This window comes from Petromyzon marinus, unplaced genomic scaffold (genome assembly GCF_048934315.1).
Source record: "Petromyzon marinus isolate PM22_M1 ecotype Great Lakes invasive population unplaced genomic scaffold, UKy_Petmar_22M1.pri1.0 PM_Scaffold_46, whole genome shotgun sequence".
Taxonomy (NCBI): domain Eukaryota; kingdom Metazoa; phylum Chordata; class Hyperoartia; order Petromyzontiformes; family Petromyzontidae; genus Petromyzon; species Petromyzon marinus.
The window spans coordinates 172,402-196,057 of NW_027423457.1; the positions used below are offsets into that span (position 1 = coordinate 172,402).

General features: G+C 45.6%; 1 long non-coding RNA gene across 1 annotated transcript; it reads left to right on the forward strand.

Annotated features, from left to right (window-relative positions):
* Positions 1–15,710: 15,710 nt before the first annotated feature.
* Positions 15,711–23,345, forward strand: LOC142923368 (uncharacterized). The gene is made up of 3 exons (XR_012940704.1): positions 15,711–16,787; positions 16,912–17,068; positions 23,038–23,345. It is a non-coding gene; the product is annotated as an uncharacterized LOC142923368 (long non-coding RNA).
* The last annotated feature ends 311 nt before the right edge of the window (positions 23,346–23,656 follow it).

Consider the following 23,656-nt stretch of genomic DNA (forward strand, 5'->3'; position numbering starts at 1 on the left):
TTGCTAGATTCAGTCGAATAACTTCAGAGCTTTAATCGACGATATTCGTTGCCAATAGGAAGAAGACGTTGACGAAGCAAATGGAGAGGAGGGCAAAAAAACAACCCTCTTATAATTGCGCAAAGGAGACTGGATTGGTGGACGCTGGGCATTGCACGAAGAGGCAAGGAGAGGAAGACCATGCGTGACCATTCTGGTCAGCGTGGACTGGGGAAGATGCCACTTTGTGACCGATGCTCACCCATGCCTGAGAGGAAATTGACATCCCCTGTCGCCGAGGCTGGAGCGATGGCAACCTCTGCGACATTGATCCCAGACGACGGTGTCTCAAGCAGCTTGAGCGACGCATTCTGGGGCATTGCTTTGCTTTTCCAGAAACTGGTTGGCTATTAAAGCTAAACATAAGAGGGTTGGTTTTATTACGTAATTGTTTTTAAATACACATTTTAGTTCGTCGCCTACGATCGAATCACCCACCTGTTTGCTGGTGCTGCTGAGGTAACCAGGTTCACAGGGCAGTTGGCTGACCATGATTTGTCTCACGCACGCAGTAACTCCATTATATGTTTTGACGAAAACGTACCAGTGTCTCCAATGCCACCAATTGGGGGTGATACGGAATTCGCCAAAATGTTATTTGCGTGTTTGGCCATTGCCGTTTCATTTGAATCTCGCCCCTCATCCGAGGCTAATCGACGCACGCAGACAATGAACATAATCGAGGGATGCTGCAGTGTTTGCGATTCTCCCGTTGCGGCAGCTGGCCTCTGTCCAACCAGCAGTTCAAGTCGATCGACTGATCGCATGTGGTGGGTTAAAGTGTGGGTACCCCCACCCATTCAATACGTCATTTAGGCCCGTCTCGAAGAGTGGGCCGCATACAACCCTAGCGTGGGCCCATAGGACTCCCCGTGGTGAAGGGAGGCGCTGCCACCAGCAACACCACGGTGGTGAGATGTTATCTCCCTCGCCTGGTATGTAGGAGGTCGTATATTCGATCCCGACCCTGACGCCTATTGCGCCTATTGTATATTTGGAGTTTGCATGTCCTCTCTCGCTGTCTCCCCATGGCCGCATGGATTTTTTTGCGGGTCCTCCGAGTTTTCCCTCCACATTTGAAATAAAAATCACGCGTTTAGAGTATTTGGCTGCTATAAATTCCCACATGATGAGCCATTTGTTTGAGCTATCATTTGTGGCCAGGTCGCATGTGAAAATAGCTTTACAGCACAGTGGGCATTACTTGGTAAAATAAAATAGTTTATATTTGTTTACTTGGTTTTAATCAGCTGATTTAGTATTCTTCGCTTAACGTACCTGGCGGTATGGTTCACGTGTCAGCCAATAATCGGTCATAGAGATATTCACGCGTCATTGTCAAAAACGCCGACGAAAATAACGTTAAATTGCAAGCCCGTGATTTCGGGACTTAAATATATAAGGCGCTAAATACTAAGACACATAAATAAGTATATATGTATGTTGACCTTTTTTCGCACCGTACAGATCCAACCGTGCTCATTGGAGGTGCGAAAACATATTTCAATGTATACATATATGTATATATGTCTAATCCAATTACATATACAGGATATGAATACGGTTCTGAGTCACGTGTGCATGAATGGAGAGATGCGCGATTGGAATTGCATCGAGAGACCAAAACAAAAAAACATCGAGCACGCGGATCAGAGAACGCATGCACGAGTTCAAGTCACACATTTCACAGCGCGAGTTACCCTGCGTTACTCTCTGACACGTCGAAGCGTGCGTTAGTGGTGCGCGTTTTTTGGGAATGCATCGTCGCGAATCGTTGATGGTGGCCGACGGTCAAAAAAATCCTCGCGAACTGACGAAGCAAAGGAAGGAACGCGTCCGGGAGTACATCCGTCTGAGAGGCGGAGCAATGAAATGTTCTCGCCGACGGGCGAGAACATTCCACAAAGCACCGTGAGAGATGACACCGACTTGAGGCGGTGTTCATCCAGCAGTGGATGGATCATGGCTGATGCTCACGATTATTGATGGCGGTTGTGGTTGTGGTGGTTGTGGGGGTGGTTGTGGTGTAGGGAGTGGTAGTGTGGTAGTTAGCACGCTAGCACGCTAACTACCACTCGTACAGACGATTATCTGTATCAGTCCTAGGTCTCCCCTAGGTCGACTCAACCTCAAATGAGTACATATTTGTAAAAATCGCCACAAAGGAGATAAAAGCGGCCGAGCGTGGAGCTGGCCACCCACTCCCGAGTGTGCCATTCCAACCTTAATAGGTGCTCGATAACAGCATTTGGGCCAACAGTCTGTTAAAGCTATGAGGTGGATCTGTTTCTTTTGCGGTGGTTATGGTGGTAGTGTTGTTGGTACTGTGTTGTTGATAGTGGTGGTTGTTATGGTGCTGGTTTTGGTTGTGGTGATTGCGGTGGTGGTGAAACGTTAACTTACTTCTCGCATTGGGTTTGGGGCTCCACTTCTTCTGGTTGTGCTTTCCTCTGCACGTCCCTGCGTTCGTCCGCACACGGGCACTCGCATTTCCATTCAACAGCTCCCGCCTCTCCTTTCTCTGGTGGCTTTAAGGACTTCGGTGATGCTTGAGGCTTCGTCATCGCCCGTCTACGCGTTTGGGAGCTCAAATGCCGGTGGTGGTAGAGTCTCCCTCTCGGGTCTCCCTTCAATAATCATTAAACCCCTACCTGTCTGCGATGAGCTGTGGCGTGATTAATGGACATAACTCATCTGTAGAGCTCAACTGAGAGTCGTTGAGACAATCAGCCCAATAGTTTTATCTTTGAGATGCGATTGCGTTGATACGCTACACTCTTACAACGTGTATTATAATTGTCACACGAACTAGCGATAATGATTATTAGAAAATTGGCAAGATTAGACTCCAGTGGTGAGGAAAGAAAACATCTGACACTGAATGCAGATATTTCAACTGTCTACATACTTCTACAGAGGCATCAGCACTGAGCCCTCTAGGGAGTGGGGTACTAGTCTCAGATAGCGTGGTACCACCACTGATTATATATATCGAAAGGGAGCGATGACCCCGGGTTCAGTTTGACACCCTAATTTGCAAGTGGTCAATGACATAGCTGAGGGAGGCAGAGACTTGCTGAGCCACGGGGCATACATTTACAATGAGGAAGCTGATGTTCTCTGCGGCTTAACGTTCACAGTCGCGATTTCGTGAGTTAATGTTCAAAGCAGCGTAATTCCGTCATCATCATTGTTTGCCATGAACAACATCAATCACGTCATCATCATTAACATTGAGTCATCAAACATCAACAACAGCGCCATCGCCATCATTAATTGCATTACCACCATTGCCACCATTATCATAATCATGATGAACATTAGCATCATTCATCAACATCACCCACCAGCATCGTTACCAATAGATGATGGAATCCCGACGCCACGTTGGTTGTGGGAGCTGTTTCGACCATACTTGACCACCATGCTGGGTCAGTGTTCGCGACGAGTAGGGTGGAGGGGTGGGGAGGGGTGGGGATGGGTGGCGCAGTGGTTGGCGCATTTCGCTACGAACCCGAATACCCGAGTTCGATTCCCCGCTCACGGCCAACATCGGCGACGCCTATCTGAACCGGTCCTGGGCCTCCCCTAGGTCGACTTAGCCTCACATGAGTATCTGGTGCGGTGCGTAAAAACATCGCCACTAGGGAGACAAAGGAGGCTGGGTGTGGTGCTGCTCACCCACCCTCTCGTGTGCTGTTCTGGCCTTCATAGGTGCTCGCTAAGATCCCCTGCCCCACCAGTTTGTTCAGGCTATATGGGGTATTTGTTTGAAAGGGTGGGGAGCGGCGGTACAGCGGTTAGCCCGTTGTGCTACGAACCCGGCCACCCGAGTTCAATTCCTGCTCACGGCCAGCACCAATGACGATCACCAGAACCGGTTCTGGGCCTCAAATGAGTACCTGGTGTCGTGTGTAGCAAACATCGCCACGAGAGAGACAAATGCGGCCGGGCATTGTGATATCTACCCACCTCCTCGTGTGCCGTGCAAGACTTCTCAGGTGCTATTCTCTAACAGCAATTACCCCAACAGGTCTATTTAGGCTACACGGGGGACCTCTATCTTTAGAGGGGTGGGAGGAGGGGCGGCGGGAGGGTGGGGGAATTAGTTCTGAATCCTCTTGCCGTTTGATGTTCGCCGTGGTCGGGAATCTATGTGGGGGGGGCGGGGTTCAGAAATAGAATAAGAAGTTGATTGGCCAAGTCAATAACACATTGAACTCTACAGCTCGTTACCAACGGTGACTCGGCCAGCAGACAAACACGCAGCAAGTGTTACAAATCAATAAGCAAACAAATCAAGAAGTAAACAACATATATACATCACTAACATCAAAACACCAGCAGTTTCCTAAAATAGTCTGATGGCACTTTGACACTTCCGTGTAATGCATGTTACCTGTCACGATGACGCTGTGAGCTCAGTGAATCCCCACATCCAAAAACGACCGAGAGATCAGGAAGTTGATTGTGTCGCCATGGTCATCATTGATAGCACGACCAAATATAGCTTTCATGTTGAATATGTTTGAACTCGAGGTGGTCGGGTTGAGCAGAGGTCAAGGTGTTGCACCGCTCAGATCCTGGGTTCGAATCGAAAGAGCCACTTGTGATGAAGCTGAGTTCTGAAGTGTAAGGACTCGAGAGTTTTAGCCTAGTCGCTAATGACTCTACGAAACAATCGGACCCATTAATAAACGTTCTTGGGTTAGATCGCGTAATTTATAAATGTGTCGTAACCATCTTACTCTGATGTTACATCCGGTCTGACCAATATAGCATCTGCCACATAAAAGAACATCAAAGAAATGTAAAATTATCTCAAACACAACTTTCGGCAGTGGCAGAACATGCTTGTCAACAAGGACACTCAATTGATTTTGATAACGTTGAAGTGTTGTGTAAAACTAATTATTACTGGCCAAAACTAATTAGAGAATCCATTGAAATTGAGATAAATACTTTAATCGCTATGACAGCTACAGGCTTAGTGCGGCCTGGAAGCGTATTGTTAAAAAAAATAGATTACAATTCCAATTCCTTATAGGGGAATGAAATACTAATTAATAACAATTGAATGATTACCAATCTATTATATAATTACAATACCCTCCCCCTCTCCGCCTCAAATCACTGCACCAGATTAGGTTATATGATGACGTCACCGTGCTGCTCTATTTAAGACCGGGAGTGGAGGGCTTCACTATTCTGGCAAATTGCCCGATGATGCTGGATGTAATTACCAGCGAAACGTCGTACTCAAAAATTGTAAATGATGTTGAATCACTCTTCCACACCGGTGGGCTAAAGAAGAGAACTATTTGTCTTCTGTGAACGTGACATATTTTCTACTGTTTGGCCGTGTCGGGTGGTGGAGGGTTACGACACATTTATAAATAACGCGATCTCACCCAAAAACGTTTATTATGTTTATTATGAATAATATAGGTCACGAAAGCCTACGTGTTAAACGGACCCATTAAGTTTACTTCTCGAATTAATTTTTCAAAATTTCTGTTGTATAGGAATACAAAAAACCAACGTGGTTTTGATTATTTTACAAATGTTACTTTCTGTGGCAGGGGAAAATGAAAGAATTTCCCCCAAATGCGTTGACCTTTTGGCGTTCTCTGGTCTAACAATGGTGAAACAATGCCATAAAGAAGGATCTCTGCTGTAGGCAAATCAGTTTTAAAGACAATGCATATATTATCAAAGCAAGTTTCTTTTGCCACAAGTACGTGTGGTTAATGCACACCGCCTGTTTTTTTTTGCCAGAAAGGGTAAAACCGATTCGTATTGTTTCATCAGTGTCTTTAGTATTACTATGTTGGTAGTGGTGCGCAAGCACAAACAACAACAAACCAATCGGATTGGTCAATAACGCTTCCTTAAAATGAAACAGACAATAGCTGACGTTTTGGCCATATAAGTGGATGAGAGTTGCAGTCAGTAGTTTAAAATCATCCCACGGCATTGAGCAGGGTTTGTACGTGGTGACGTCATCACACCTCCCCCCCATCCCCCAACCATCCACCAACCATCCACCAATACACGATAATATGAAGACAAATGTTTTGCTGGTTAGCTGACTGGAGGAAGGGTGACGTCGACAGGACGCGCGGACTGCTAGTTACATTATAAAGCAAAAAGTGTTTACGATTAATAGTCTTTACATAAAGCACTGAGTGAGGGATTTCTGGCTTCAAATCTAATTTCAATCGTGAAAGGAAATCCACAAAACTCGTCTTGATCACGGAATTTGTATTGTTCCCTTCAACACGAACACGACCGCGCGTTGGGCAGGGCATCAACACTCATTAATGACATCCACCCCTTTTCTTCACCCCGAGCCCCCAGCCTGTCTCACACCTGTTTATAAACTCTCTCTTACTCTCCTCTCTCTTCCTGCCAATGTATTCTTTGCATTTTAGCCCAAATAATGCATTGGTGGCATCCTTTAACATTTTCCACTAATTTGCAGAGGCGAAATGTTATCTCCCTCGCCTTGTATGCAGGAGTTCGTAGGTTCGATTCCGACTCGGATGCCTGTATATTTGGAGTTTACATGTCTCTCTCCTCTTGGTCAGGTAGATGGGGTTTCCCTACACATTTCTAAATGTGCGTTTAGAGTATTTGGCTGCTATAAATTTCAAAATGATAAGCCACTTCATGGGGCTATCATTTGCTGCCAGGTCGCTTCTGAAAAAAAAAACTATATAGCTGAGTGGTCTTTATCTGTAAAAATGAAGAAAAGTTTATTTAATGGTTTAAAATCCCACATCCCCTTGTCACGCCTTCTTGCCCGTACCTTTCTTGAACAATTTCTCTGAGCATGGTATTTCGCTCTTTACGTGACCTCCACGTTCAATCGCGGCTGAGTCCCGGCACGGCCCCGACCGCAGGATTAGAATGAGCGCAATGCACTTAGTGATGATCGCCTGGGCTTCATGATCATTTCAAAAGCATTAGAGATGCTCTCAAGGAGTGTACGGACCAAACCTATGATATGGGATTGGCTAATGCTTTCGGTTCCTGAACATTTCAAGCAAGTTTTATCTTTGCCCTTGGTATCTAATGTAACTGTCTTAAATACAACAAAATGTGCATTCTGATATGCAGTAAACTATGTATTAACTTAAAATGAGTAAACGCTCTGTATAGCATTTAACAATACAAATATATTTTCAGTGTGGTATTGAGGTGTTCATTCACTGTTGGTAGCGTTGGCTGTGACCATTCTGTGGGTCGTGATTGATACGAGTTCACCACAGCCAGTTCACTGATCTTGATGGTGATAGTTCAGGAAAGCGGGGATGTCCAGCACTTGAATGGTGTCTCTGATGTCTTCTGTAACAAAGGATGCCAGTCAGCGTTTCGGGGTTTGTGGCTCACTGTCACAAGGCAGTATCCACGAATCTTCCAGCAGGAGCCTTGACTTCTCAAGTGCACCATCATGCAGCGCCAGGACATGATGTCTTCTGTCCTGAAAACATTCACAAGATAGTCGCATTTGATGCTTCACAATCCGTCCACGTTGAGCTGCACGATTCACGGCGATGGACTAATCGGAAGGCTGCCGTGTCCTTCAGGGGTGGTCCATTTGCTTTGCTGCCATCGGTTTATTCGCCAGGGAAGACCGTATAAAGGTCATCGGCTGATGTGTGAAGGTAACACGTGTTGCATCTTCTCTAATCACATGTGTAATCAGATAGTGCCATCTACTGGTTAGTAAAGGGAAGCACGGGTACAGGCACCACTATAAACATTATCCAATTCCAAAAGAGAGAGGTATTTGGGCCAAAGGTGAAGGGTGGGGCTGACCGAGAAACTCCGAGAACCGGCTAGAAAGTTACACGAGAGAGCGTGGCCGGGGGCGGAGATTAGCCGCGCCTGCAGTAATATAAGCGGAGGCGGACTCGTGGTCGGTGTGTGGAGTCTTGGGTCCGGACTGCGTCGCTGCTCGCCGTCATCTCTCTCCGTCGTCCGGCCACGCGGAGCTCCACCGCCCTCACCAGCACGCCATCAGTCAGCGGCGAGGCCGGGAGTGGACGGGCGGGACCCGCCGGGAGATCACCCGTGTGTGTCGTCTGTGAGGCGTTAATATCTACGTGTGTACTCGGGAGAAGAGAAGATAACGTTGGCCTGTGTTGTGCCCATGTGTGAAATAAAGAAGAGTACCCTCTAAACAACGTGTCGCAGAAGTCGCTCATTACACATGGAAGGATGTCGGACATACTACCATTGCCGTTGCTTCACATGAAGCTGTGTACTGCGGAACACACATAAAGGTGGCCTCTTAACATAGTTGGCAGTGTTTGTGTGACTCGAAATCTCATCTAAGTGGTTCTCGTTTGATCAACCGTAGAAAAATGAAACTACTCCCAATCTGGAAATTAAAACGTTATGATTTTGAGCTATGTGATATTCTAAACGCAAACCTGCCTTACCAGGTTAAAGCACACTATAAATAAAATAGAGATTAATTACTTGGTTGTCTTGGCTATGATCATTCTGGCATTAAACTGCTTCAGATAGCACGCATTCATTATAACTGGACCAAATCACCGTAAACAGTAATAGGTATTCTGTAGACCAGGGCCCGATATATTTACGTATTAATGTATTAGCACATTACTTTTAATCACATTTGTATCTCTGTATTGTCAAAAACAAACAACAAAGCACAATCTGTAAAATATTACATTTCAGATTTTTAGGACCACGACGTAAAAAAATACATGATTGCAGAAAACATCGAAATGATACAATTTCAAATCAAGATTGATACAATTTGAAAGATAATGTACAGATTTGTAGAGGTGGATGTAGAACAGCGCTGCTCTATGAACCCGATAATCTCAGAACTATTTTGGCTACGGCCAACATCACTGTTTTGAGCCAGCTGGCCAGGATTGGAAAGAAAAAAATCCTAGCCCACTTAACACCCAGGAAACTGAAAAGCCGCACAGACCAAGATTTCGTGATGTAACATTGACATTAACATTTAAGACTCACAGTAAAACAACAAGCAACATTAAAATATTGATTAAATTCATAATAATAAAAAATTCTTAAAATATCACAAATGGTCCTCAAACTATTCGGGACACTTATTCCAGTGCCCAGCCAGGCTGCTTTTGATATTTAATTTAAAACACCGCAAGCACCAACTTAAAAGCTGTGAGTTGAACGCCAATGTTTCTAGACAACTATGTTTATTTTACCATGCAAGGTCCACTCAGCCGTATTGTTCCCTTTCAGAAGCGACCTGGCCATATAGCTCAACGAAGTGGCTTATCACGAAAATTGATGGCAGCCAAATACTTTATTACCTTTCAGATGATGAATGTTTTGATCAAATAAAACCTGGTATATAAACAGGGTGGTGTTCCCTTAAATCAGTCATCCCCACCTCCGATTAACACGGTTTATTACGTAACACACATACATACAAATTTATCAACCCGCACTGACGAGGGTGATCATGTACGGTTAAACAAACCCCACGATCGACAAGCCATGGAAAGACATTCATCCAGCAATAGATTAAACGAGAGCTGTCAATGATTATATATGTAAACAAAAATCGTATGGAAATTTAAAAGTAACTTCAGCATATATAGTCATCAGGGGGAGAGACTCCGCAGATAACATAAGGACCCTCGTCAATGCGGTTGATGTCACCTGTTGTATATTTTGGGTCTTGAAATATAAAAATTATAACGAAAAAATGAAAATAAAAAACGTGTAATTATCCAACAACGTATGTAATTATGCAAATAACTTTATGCTAATTAGGAAGGTGTAATTGTGTTAAGTTATGCAAGTGTATGTAAGTATGCTAATGTATGCAATTATGATAATTAGGCCCTGCCTCGTTGTATAGGGTTGTATTATCAATCGGGATAATACACTGAATTGTATGAAGTTATGCAAGTGTGATGTAAGCATGCTGATTAAGCTCGGCTTCGTTGTGGGAGCTGGCATTCAATGTAGAATAAAACTTTCAGCGATACTTTGTCTGTCAGCGCCGAACTCGTAATCGGTGACACATCGCCACTCTGCAAGCCTCGCCATCCTGTGTCGATTGCGGGGCCCACCCCCGGAGCTTGCCGCAGCAAGACTCAATTTCCGTTGACTTCGTAGACTCGTGGCTTCTGCCGATGCAGCTCGGGGGAAGATTCCCGGAGCCTGCCACTTGCAGAACTGAATTGTGTGTGTTGTGTCCCTGCTTATATCTAAAATTCTCTCCCCTTGGCTTTCCTTCTCACAAATGACCGGAATTCCTTTGATTTCACTCTCAGCTTGTGGGAGCAGTTGTTTGTCCGGTGTACGTTGTGTGTGTGTGTTCTGATTTATTAAGCAATCTGTTAAGTCTCATCAAGGCCTGGTTCCTGTCCCCCTCCTCAAGCCATCTCGCCAACTGTGGAAACAGATGCTTTCAATTGTCCCTAAGTGTGTTTTTCTAGTTTTCCAACTTCTGCAATGATTAATCTGGAAGGAGGGAGGGGTTCCTTTTGCCCGGTTGCGTTCTCCCCCCCTCTTCCCTCGCCATTGGAGGTGTTACATTTTCTTGTCTCTCACAAAGAGGGGCGCCGTCTCTTGAAGTGTGACCTCCCGTTACCATGTGTTCTGTTCACTCTTGTGGGTTGTGAGTTGAGAGAAAAAGAAACATGATTTTCCACCCCTTATCTTAGTGTGTATCCCTTTTTGCGGTGTTGACTCTTTAAGTGACTCAAGGTATATTTTGAGCAGTGTTTACAGTACGCCTGGTTTAGAATTTCTTCGTGGTGTTTGATATCTCAAGGGGAGGCGCCCTCCCTGCATGTGTGATTTATTGCTACCACGTCCTTCTGGAAGACAAAGGTGGATGGGAGGCTCTGATTCTATGGAATACATATTATCTTGGTCGTGTGTGATTGACCTGTTTCGCATTGTATTTATTCTGGATGATCTACCATAGTTGTTACCTCAGGTATTCTGATGGTTTTATTAAGCTTTGTTCTTTGTCCATGTCACCAGGGATCTGTGCTTCTTATTCTCGAGTTATATTTTAATATCCTGAGGTTGGAGATATAACTAAGTTTTGACTTAAGCTTTCGTGATTGCCAGAACTCATATTCCTTGGTTCTTTAGGTAAAGTCACATAGATAGAAAGATACAATAAAAAACAATATATGGTGAATAAGATTAAAATAAGATAAGTAATCAATAAAAGTCACTATTCTCGACCTTTGTCTGGTTCGTAATCTGGGTGAATGTGTTGGTAGTCTAGGATGTAGACGTATTCTTGTCGCGAAGTTTCAAACTTTACCGTTAACTAAAATAAACTACAAAAAAAGTTGTCTGTTCGGTTCTCGCCGCCCGGGAAGAATTGTGGCGCCTATTGTTTGTACGTGCTTTGTGGCGGTCTTTGAAGCCGTGTAGAGATTTCCCCAGAATCTCATTAGCAACCCCCCCTCTCCCCGTTTTGCACCGGTTTTTATTTATTTATTACATTTTATGGCTACTTCCTTGCCTGGTGTAGCTTGTGGGAGGTAGCTGCTGTTTGAGGGGAGGGTGTTTGTGTCGCCCCCTTTTTGCCCCAAGCGACACCCCGATCTATTATTATAAAAAAAAAAACAAATATTGGCAGAATTATTCTTAATATCAATATTTGGAAAAAAAGGCCTATATATATACAACACACCACAAAATACAAAATAGAAGTTCCTGTTCAGTACCATGGGAGAAATAGGGATACTGACCCGAATCGTCAATTGGTGCCATATATTGTACTCGCCACCCCTGCACAACGGTCTCCACCAACGGAATCATTTCAAGAAGGTTCACACTCACGCATGGAATTCTCCCTCCTGAGCGTGCTATCCATAGAGGCCCTGGCTGAGAAGACTAGAAAAAGCATAGAGATCAAAGTGCTGTCCTGTGGGGATTGAGTAAATCAAAAACATCTCTATGCAGACAATATAATATTAACCATCACCGAGCCTGTAACCTCAATCCCGGCCCTCCTGAAGGAGATTAAGGAATATGGAGAAATGGCAGGATATAAGCTAAATGTAAACAAATCATAACTAATTACCATCTCCCAGACTCTCAAGGCCTCCCAATTAAATTATGCCCCTTCAAATGGTGCCTTCAGAGGATTAAATATCTCGGAGTCATTATTCCGAGTCGGCTGAGTGAGCTTTTTAAGGTGAACTTCTCCCATCTACCCCAATAGATCCAAACTTCCCTGGCAGTGTGGAATCATATCCCATTGTCTCTTCCTAACAGGGTGCACTTGATTACAATGTTGACCCTCCCAAATATATTGCACCACCTGAGAATGATTCCAACCCAGAAAATGACGGGACCAGTTCATGTATCAACATCCTTGGCCGTGCTTTGCTTGCTCGAGACTGACATCTTGGGGAAGATGCCCCTAATAATTTTGATTGATCAAGGTTGCCTTGAGTCGCCATCGGGCCGTCAAATGGCCTTTTCGCTTTCTCCCACTCGAATGGGCATGGCCACACTACTGTACAAGCGCTTGCGAGTAAGACCGTAAAGATTCCCCCCGGTGTGAAAATGTTCGTTTCTTTATGATTGCGCAAGCCGCTAGACCAGGAGGCGACTGCGGGAGGAATTCTCCTAGGACCCTCAAACAAAGCCATTCGGAAGTTGACGTTGGTAGGCGCCCAGACTCTGGTTATCCAATGACTAGGAACCGTTCATTCAAGTCCTGAATGCAGGGTTGGACACGTCTGTCATTCAGGAGGACACCGTGCTAGCCCACACATCACCCGCGCTTCATGAGGGAAATACCGATGGCGGTAAGGGGGCCGTTTCAAATACGAAGCCGCAACAGGTTTCTGATGGATACATTTTGTTCCGAAAATTCTGATTTTTCTGAGTCCCAGAGGTGGGAGTTGAGGGCGCTTTTGCGTGAATTCTCCAATGTATTTAGCAAGGGCAAATTTGACATCAGCCGCACTACGCTTTTGAGTCACCACATCGATACGGGCGACGCCACTCCCATCCAGCAGAACCCCTATCGGCTCAGCCCAAGACAGCCTTTCATACACCACAAGTCTTATTTGAAATTAATCAGCTTCCGATGGGTCTTCATTCCACGCTGGCTATGTTCCAGCGATTGATAGAACTGGTTATAGCTGGCCTGCAGTGGTTATCGTGCCTGATATGTCTCGATGATGTTATCGTTTTTAGCCGTACGTTTGAAGAACATCTGGAACGGTTACGTGCTGTCATTCTTAAAATGCGTGCGGCGAACCTCAAATTTAAGCCGAAGAAGTGTCATCTGCTCCAAAAAATTGACATCAGCCGCTCGGCAGTTGTATTGGTTATTGGCTGAACCTGGTCTTCATTATGCTTGCGGGTGTTGTTACACGGTGAGTGTGGGAGCTGCTGGTGCTGGAGGGTGTCCAAAGGTTCCGTGTGTTACTGCGTTTTGTTTTTTTCTCTCTCTCTTCCCTTTTCTCTCTTCCTTTTTTTGCCTATTGTTGTTATGTACTTCCATCCTCTTCCCCCATTAGTTACTGTATATTCTGTATATAGTGTATATGTTGTATAGATGGGTTGGGGTATTTGTTTGTTGCGGAACACTAAGGTGTTGTTCGTTTTGTTCTTTTGTTGAAGGGGGAGTTGACAGGCGGGACTGCTGAGTGCTACAAAGGGGGGGGGGGGGTTGATGTAGTGACATCGCGGGAAGTCACTGTGCAGTGCCGGCCCTAGAGAGGCACTGTGTGTGGTGTAACCACATCATGGATACCACAAAAGTGTGGGTATAGTACTGGCCTTAGAGGGGCCCGGTGAGCGCTGATGGATAGCGCTAGATGGCACCATGCTTGGCGTGCAGTGCCAACCCTACAAGACAAGGTGTGGGAGTGCTGACCATAGGAATGAGGTTACTAGAGGGCATGGCACTCTGGTTGACCCGAGAGGACACGTGACCAGTTAAGTCTACAAAGGGGCCCAAGTGGTGGCTAGGTTTGGTCACGTGGTTAGCATCCAGATCCTTCCCGAGGATTTTGGAAGGTGGTCATGGCCAAGTGTAGAGCCAGCCACGCCGCAGAGAATATAATCTGGGTCCCCAGAGGGACCGGCGTTGTTGTTCATCCTTGAATAAACCTTTGTCTACGTTCTACGTTCTCCGTTCTCAGTTCAATGAGTCTCCAATACGTGGACCTGGACCCGAGCTGTGGTCCCGGTCCGTAGTAGCTCGGTACGTTGTAATTAGTTTAGTTAGCCTGGTGGTCACCACCATAGGTTGTTATTCTGTTAAGGGGTAGTTATCCCGTGTGTTGGAGTTAAATACATGTGTTGCCTCCAAGTCTATGTCTGCAACTCAGTTGAACTCACTCCAAGTCTATTACATCAATAATACGTGACTAAGTTTGATAGTATTATGTAATTTTTTTTAATTGCGGCATTCTCAATTTACAATGTAGTTATCTTGTTAGCCTCACGTATAATTCAGATGAGCTTAGTTGTAATTTCTAAGTCTTTTTCGTATGTATTTAAGTACAGTGCACGTGTAGTGGGCTCACTTGAAAGACACACTGATTCAGGAGGCAACACATTTATTCTATGACCACAATGGGGTAACGACACAAACGCGTCAGGTAAGTCGGCACACTGCCTGACCCAAGTTGCTGAGCATGAAGACCGAAGAGAAGACGTAGCAAGGCGGGTTCTATTGCAGCAAACAGCCCTGATGCAGCCCCGGGACCCCCCTTTCATACCCCTCAGCGGGGCCCCGCTCCGCCCTCGGACACGATTTCATCCAGAACTTACTAGAAGGTTCTGGATCGCCTTCCACGTGTCCCCTGCCTGGCTCTGCCCTCGGCCACGCCCCCTTCTGGAACTCACTAGAAGGTACTGGGTCCTACAACACGTGTCCCCTCTGTCACCTTTGGCCTACATGCCATCACGTGCCCCTGCGGCCAATCGGGCTGCTACATCCTCAACTGCCCCCTACTCTGCCAGCCCCAGAGACGTCTACCATGACATATACTCTGCTGGCAGAGGGCTACTATACCCACTATTCTTCTCTCTGTCGGTAGATGGCACTAGGTGCCGTAGTGACCCATTATATGTCACTACACATGTAATGGACACCCACTGTGAACCAGTTTACTACACGGAACATTTATTCGGTTGGTTGGCATTATATATTATATTTTGTTCAGTCATCTTCGCGCAGAATATATACACGTGTGCAATATGAGTTTAATGTGTGAAATTATTCACGTCAATTATGTTGCCATATTTAGATAGGTGGAAGATTGAGGCATCATGCCACGATTGAGCCATTTAATGTCTGTACGCTCTTCGTTAATAAAATATAAGTGTATGCTTGCAGTTTAAATTCTTCATCATCATCGGACATGTTTAATCCACTGCTCGATGGATACTGATTTAATTACCAGCTAATGCTCACACACTTGTGTGGTGCTGTGAAATGAGTCACTGGAGCGCGTGCCGCTGGGAGATTGGTAGACAATGGCATTAGGACTATCAGCCCGTTCTACCAGTTGCAGCTGTGGGCAAAGCATGAAGCCATCTGAAGGATCCAGAGGGGTGCAGGGCCGAGGGTGGAGCCTGGCCACGCTTTTCAGGATATAAGGCGAGCTCCAACTCACAGCCGGGGCAGCTGCGATCTGGAGTGGAATTCGTCGCGCTGTCGTAATTGTGATCGTCACCCTCTTCAGCTGTGGGTTTGGCAGCATGTTGGCTGTCCCGACCCGGTGTGTGGTTATCCCCTAAGGCTCTGAAGGTCGGAATAAAAGAGATAGAGTACCTCCTATTAGTGTCTGTGAACTAGAACACAACATTTGGTGTCAGGCGTGTTAACGAAATTTTTTTTATATTTTTAGGGTTGTTATGAATGTTTTTTCTTCGAATCCTTGAGGGGGAAATAGACTATGCTGAAACACGTGAAGAGGAAGGCTCTCACCCGCATACCCTCGGGCAAGGAGGATTCCCGGGCAGGGCTGGCAACCGGGACCCCTTGTGGGGGGCCCCGGAGTGGTGATCCCGGCGGGGCAGCGAGCAAAGGGCGACGGCTCTGCGCTGCCGCCGGCTGAAGGGGGGCTGCAGGCAATCGGCAAGCGCATCGTGGGGCTGCTTTCCACAGTGTCGACCCTGGTGGGGCAGCTGGGCAGGGAACAGCCGAAGGAAGGGGCTGTGGCTCGGGGGTGGCGAGCGGGCGACTCCACCATCACTGCCGACCGAGGGCATGAATTGGGTCCCTTTAACCTGCCGCCGACAGCTCATCCGGGGGCACCTTCCCTAGTGCAGCGGCTGCCGCTTCTCAATTAATTTTCGGCTGCGGGGGGTGCTTGGGCGGTCTTCCAGCGGCGGTTCTTCACCACTTGCGAGCTCGCAGGGTGGTCCGATGTGGAGGTGCTACTTATTCTTCCCACCGCACTGGATGACAGCCTTGGCGGCGTTTTTTTACATTCCGGAGGTGGACAGAACGAAGCTGCGTCAAGCGTACTCCCAGTTGGCGGCAATTTTTGAAGTGCCGTCCAACGCGGCAGACATTCGTAATACAGAGTTGGGGGGAGACGGAGACACCCCGCGCTTTCTGCAGCGCACTGCTGTCGCTGGCCAAGGATGCGTACCCAAAGATGGAGCGGGCAGGACTGGATTCTCTGGTGCTTGAGAAAATGTTGACGCTGGCTCAGGAAATTAACGTTTGTTTGCCGGCCACAGAGGAGGATGACCTGTCCTCGATTCAGGTAGCCCATTGCATCCAGGCCCACTATAACCTGCGACGACGTGCTGGGGTGACGGCAGGGGCTGGTTTTCCGGGAGAAAAGGGCAACCAGGCGCTCCGAGCGTCTCCCTGGGTGTGCGCGTCAGGTGGTTGGAGCCTGCGGAGGACATTCGGAGTGGGACGACGATGGGACAAGCGGCTGGGGGGGGGCCCCATTACCTCTTTCAGTTGTGGCCTACCGGGACACATCTCCAGGGGCTGCCGTGCTGATTTGGGGCCGCCTCCGCTCCTCTGGGTCCAAAGGCAGGTTGCGATAGGTCACACACCCGGCCGACACAGCCACCTCATGCATCCCATTTCAGTCCGTGTCAGGTGCACACGCCATCGCCCCTCATAGGAATACGGGGTATGAAGGTGGTGCATGATGGTTGGCAATGGACCGCACTGGCACACTGTGTCATGGCAGCGGGATCATCCACAGTATGTGGATTTGTGCAGGCTGTTGAGGTGCGAATGCTCATAGATACGGGGGCATCCGCCACCATGGGTTCAGAGTTTATTTTTAGGACTCTGCCATAGATGTGGGTTGCCTGGGTCTGGTAGATAATCTGTTGCCGCTAATGGTGGAAGTTTAGGCATTGTGGGCTAAATCAAGGCATCTATACGGACTGGCGATATTGAAAGGACGGGTCTGGTGTTGGTTTCAAATTCGTTAGCGGTGCCTTGTTTATTGTGGAAGGATTTTTGGAAGAGGATGCCCCTCTGGATTTTAATTGACCAGGATTGTGTGGAGTTACCGTCGGGGCATCGGTTGAGATTTTTGGAGTCCCCTACTGGATGGTGTATCGCTAACACTGTGGTTCAGGCCATGGTGTGTGAAACTGTTAGGGTTCCCCTGGGTGCACAGATGCTCATACCCTTGAGCTGCGGTCACGGCTCGACCAGAAAATCGCTGGGAGTGAGGTTCTTCTAACCCCTTCAAATAGAGCAGTTCGTGGGCAAATTTTTATAGGGCATCAGACCTAGTGTGGGGAGCGGTGGCGCAGCGGTTAACACACTAATGAACATGGCGACCAGGGTTCGATTGTCCAACACCAGTGACAATTATCTGAGCCGGTCCTGGGCCTCCCCTAGATTAACTCAACCTCGAATGAGTATCAATTACAATGTGTAAACAACGCCACTGGGGAGATAAAGGCGGCCAAGCATGGTGCTGGCCACACACCCCATTGTGTATCGTACCAGCCTTCATAGGTGCTGGCTACAGTAGGCTGTTGGCAATATATTGTATTTTAATTAACTATTTGGCACGTTGTTTGCGTGACATACCTTACTGGCTGTCGGGTGGTAGAGGGTTGCGACGCATCTATACTTATGGGATCTAATCCTAAAACCTGTATTAACATTTTAAGCTGTGTTCAACCACCACACTACAGGTCTCAACAACACTCACTCACTGGTTCGCTCAATCACGATTATATTATTGCGTATGGAGGCAATAAAAGGTGTCAATTGAATACAGTGTACCAAAAAAAGTTTAACAGTTGTATTGCTATATTCTTGGTTCTTTCGGTAAAGTCACGTGGTTTTCACACCTGATGATTGTTGTGTTGCAGTCGAAACGTCGTGAATTTTATTGTTTTGTTAACGCCGACAATGGTATCTGCAGCGAAACGTCGAATATGAGATTGGAAATTTTGCTCTCTTAACATTTCGGCTATTGCTGAAGTGCCAAATCAATTGGCATGTTTTCCCAAGTGACGACTTGAAGTGATTGGCTCTGTCGGTTGGTGGAGGGTTATACTGAACATTGGCCTCTTACCTACCAAGAGTATAATGACATTTATTTTCGGCACTTCTTGACTCGAGTGCTCGCTCGCCACGTCATGGAGGCCGTGATGGCGTGGAGAAAGCCGTGGTAGCGGAAAGGATGCCGTGATAAACTCGCTCATCTTACACCGACTCACTCGCACATCAATGACTCGCGCAACCACAGACCCATTCACTCATCATACACTCGCTCACACTACCACTGACTCGCACACATCATACACTGGGAATGTCATGCTGCCAGCTATGGCTGCAACTTTGGTCGTACATGTTTATAGTATCGTAATACTATTGCATGTTCACCAGCTCACTCCTTGTTTAAAAAATGTTGCTGTGAAGGTCTGGCTCTCAGATTAACTCTCCCAAATAACATATATTGGTAGTGTCCTGATATAGACCGCCTAGTGGGAAGGATGTTGAAGCTGCATCTGCAGAGCTTTTTGGAGGCCTCCCTAAAGGTGAAATAGTTTTAGTGGGTGATCTAAATTGGAATTTGCTAAACCCGCTGGCCGTGGCCACAAATTTTGCAGATGAATTTAACCTGTTTTAAATTAATAAATGTCCCCACAAGACCCAACCTAAAAAATCTGGTACAGTCATCTCTGCTTGACGTCCTATTGACAAATGCCCCTCACAATTTCACACTGACTGGTGTTCTGGGTAAAAACCTTGGTGATCGCTCCATTTTTGGGGTGAGATCATCAGCCAGACCCGAAGCACTCGGACACTTCAGCACTCGGGCATTTACTAATGATGTGCTTCACTCGGATATTGACAAGGTCTGTGATATCCCCAACCTAACTACGGCTTGGGAGACCTTCAGGTACACGTTTCTCCAAATTCTTAACAAACATGCTTCGTTGGTTAGATTTAAAACTAAAGGCAACCACCCACCATGGTTTGATCCTTTGATTACAAAGCTCATGAAAACTAGGGACAAGGCTAGGACATGTGCTCAGAAAAGTACTTTGGTCAATGACTGGCTAGAATACAGGATTTTAAGGAATAGATGCGTCAAAAAAAATGCCTATTTTTCCTCCTGGAATCACATGGAAATGCCAGGATTTTCTGGAAAACAATCAAATGTATCGAAAAGGCATCCAATACAGATAATCTGCCCGTTGAGCTTAACGGAAATGGGGAATATTTTTCAGATCCCAAAAAAATAGTTGACAATTTTTTTACCTTCATTTTTCTGAAGCTGGTAATCTTTTTGATAATGTATTGGGAGTCACCCCTGCTCATGCAAATTCATACACCCCTGTCCAAATATTAAACGACTTTAGTTTCCAGCAAATCCACGAAAGTATTGTTCTGAAACAACTGTCCTACCTCAAAGGGTCTTCCTCTACCGGAGCAGATAGTATTCCCATCTTTGCTCTACTAACTGTTGGTCACCTAATATACAAACCTATAGCCCATATTTTCAACCTGTCCATCATATAAGCATCAGTTGCTCTAGAATGGAAACATTCCTATGTCCGTCCACTTCACAAAGAGGGCCCTAAAGGTTATCCAAATAACTACCGACCTATCTCAATTTTGTCCCCGTTCATGAAAATTTTAGAAAAATTATTGAACTACCAAATTATCAGTTTCCTGTCCACCAACAATCTACTACATCTAAAACAATCTGGGTTCTGAAAAAAATACAGCACCACATCTGCTCCATTAGACTCTCTGAATCACATTTACAGTAGCCTTGATACTAAGCAGTAATGTGCCTGTTTTTCTTGACCTGTCCAAAGCTTTTGATACAGTAGACCACAACACCCTGCTAAGTAAACTAAGTTGCCTCTGTTTTTCCGAAAACGCAGTAAAATGGGTACAAATTACCTCTTCTCTTACCCAAACTGTATTCACAGATGGTTGGAGGTCAATCGGCGTTAAGATAACAAAAGGGGTTCCACAGGGTTCCATCCTTGGCCCCCTTTTGTTCTCTCTTTATGTCAATGACTTGGGCACTGTCCTGGATCATTCCAGGGTAAATCTTTTTGCAAATTACACGATACTAATTACTGCTGGCCGCTCTCCGGATGACTTGATTGCTAAGCTACAGGGTGATTTCAACAAACTACAACATCAGCTAGTTGCTCTTAAACTAGTCCTGAATACTTCCAAAACCAAGGTGCTATGCTTCTCACCTTGACTAAAGCTGGAAGTTATTTTTCCCCAATTACAGTCCTTAAATAATTATCAAATAGAGCAAGTCAAGATCTATAAGTATCTTGGTCATCCTGGATTCAAAACTGAATTTTGAAGATCGCATTGATTATATTGGTAAAAAGACGAAAATATAAATTGGTTTTCTGTATCGACACAAGCCCTGCTTCTCCCCCAATGTTCCGTTTTGCATTGATAAAAGCTACCATACTGCATCTACTTGATTACTGTGACATCGTGTAAAAATCAGCCCCAAGTACTGAAGCTTGATTCCATCTATCACTCGGCCTTAAGATTTACATTGCACTGCCCATATAGGACTCGCCACTGATCTCTCTACATTGGGTCAAACTTAACATCTCTTAATGTTCGACGGCTTGTGCAACAGATCTTATTTATTCACGATGTACTTACAAAAAATTCCGCAGACTACCTACTGGATCTCGTCTCTGTTTCAAAGAACAAATTTGACCTCAGGTCTTCGCTCATTTACCAGCTTCACATTCCCTATTGCCGTACAAAAACTGGAGGAAGGGCCTTTGCTATTGATGCCCCCAGGTTCTGGAATGCTATTGCCAATAAACTGCAACTTGAATCGCTACCAATGAGATCTTCTCTCAACACTGCTCTAGAGGAGTTGTACACCCCTAGCTGCTACTGCTATTCATTAGCGTAAAATAAAATGTTTCGCTCCAGATGACTACTGCAAAGTATTATCTGTATTTTGATTTAGCGTGCTGATCTTAAAGGTGCATTGAAAAAATAGATACTCCGACTGATGCTTCTGTTGTGGAGTAACTCATTCAGCCAGCTGTGGCTCTAGGGTTTGGTGTTTCAAGTTATTCATGTAGTTTATTGTTAAAAATTAGGTCAGTCCCTATGATCACTGTTACATTGCAATTATGGCTTCATTTTTGGTTATTTCGAAAACGTTTTTTGGTTTGGACATGTTTGTAGTACGGAGTAAGAATGGTGGCCTTAATCTAAGTTTCTTGTTGTTGTTTGACTTGCATCCCACTGGGATTTTTGCACACAGCGTTGGTGTACGGTGCTTTTTCAAGAATATTTTGCTGTTTTTTCCTGGATTTTCTGTTTGCACAGTCACTTCAAGATGTTTTCTTGTTCGTTTTTTCTTGTTTTTTGTTTGTTGCGGTTGCTCCCGATTTCAAGAGCCAAATGGCTCACAGGGCTATACCAAATAAATAAATAAACTGAAATGTATATCGTTAATACTGGTAGGAACCTCCTGGTGACACCAGCCCACAGGGGATCATTGTGACCGTCCGTCGTGCATACAAAAATGGGAGGGGCTGGGTGGGGAGGGGCTGGTCACCCCGTGGTGCCCTTATAAAACTCAACGTTTAACCTACTCACGCCGACTTGTGCCTGCCCTCATAGTCGGGCATATTTGCGGAATACACCACGCCGCCGTTGACCCTGGTCATTGACCGAGCAACCCAACGTTCCTACCAGCTCCCTCCGCTGCAATGTGTTTTGTTAAATTTGAATCACAGTTCCTATGATTACTGTTCTTACATTGTTTTTATAGCTTTATTTTGATTTCGAAAACATGGTTTAAGCCATGTTTCTTGTGGAAGTGCGGAGTTGGCCTGATAACTTAAATCTAAATTGTCTTATGGTTGTTATTCTTTGACTTGCATTACACTTAGATTTTTGCACAGAGCGTTGTAATACCGTTTTCTTTTCTGGAAGATTTGCTGTTTTATCCAGGATGTTTCTGTTGCGTGTCGTCGCTTTAAGATGTTCTCTGTTCATATTGTTTGTGCTTGCACCCGACTCAAGAGCCGCATGGCTCACAGGGATATACCAATAATAAATGAAACTTGAAACGAGCCCTGTGCTCATACGACTGGAATCAACTGGAATCATGACCCCGTTGTTCCCCATTGTCACGCCCGCACGTCCGCGTGTCTGCCCTGGGCCACATTCGCGCCTCTGACTCGACCATCATTGCTAGCGTCACGCTCACCAACAGGGACACTCACTGATGTCCCTCCATTTACGAAAGCGATGCTTTCTTTATAAAACGCGCGAAAAACTAGATATCAAATGAATTTTCCCATTAATTTAATGCAAAAAAAATCGGGATGCGTTTCGGACATATCAACTCCACTCCTTATCTAAAAATATACACCTATCACTTTTCACAATGCAAAAGTACCCGTAAGGAATTTTTTTACCTTTGCAGGGTATTCACCAAAAGATTTGCATGTTGAATTGACTGGAGGTGATGTGGAGGCTTTGCTGTTGCCCTGCAGGGACACCGTGACGCTGTAGTGGACGGATGATGCAGCCTCCACGGTGCTTCTCGTTTGATCTGGCGCGTGCCGTATGGTGTTTCGTTCACGCGGAAATTCGATTTTGTTCATCTAAAGGTGTCCATAATTTGTCAATTGCATGAACGTGACATTTTGTAAAATCGAACGTTCGTAAATAGATACATGAAGCAGGCCACTGTTGTATATGCCCCCCTTTCCATCTTAATATTAACAAGTAATTTTTGATACATATAGATACATATTTCTATTGTTATTATTTTAACCATGAATAAAAACACCAAACCAGGCCTCGGCATGGCATGTGGAGGTCATATTTACCTTGACCCACTAACACGATTTTGACGTTCAGAGCCCTCCCAGGGTCGGAGGGAGCAGATAGAGAGCAGAGCCCAGCGGATTGGAAGGGGCTGACGTAAACACAAAGCCAGGGTCACTGGGAGGTTGCGTTAGCCTAGATCTAGTTAAGTCAAAAAAGCTAATTGGTTCTGCATTACTATTAAAGTAACTTAAAGTCGGAATTTAACGACAGGGTAGGCTAAAGTTATTTATCTTCACACCCACTTCAATTGAACCCTGCCACAAGCTATGTCAATGTAAC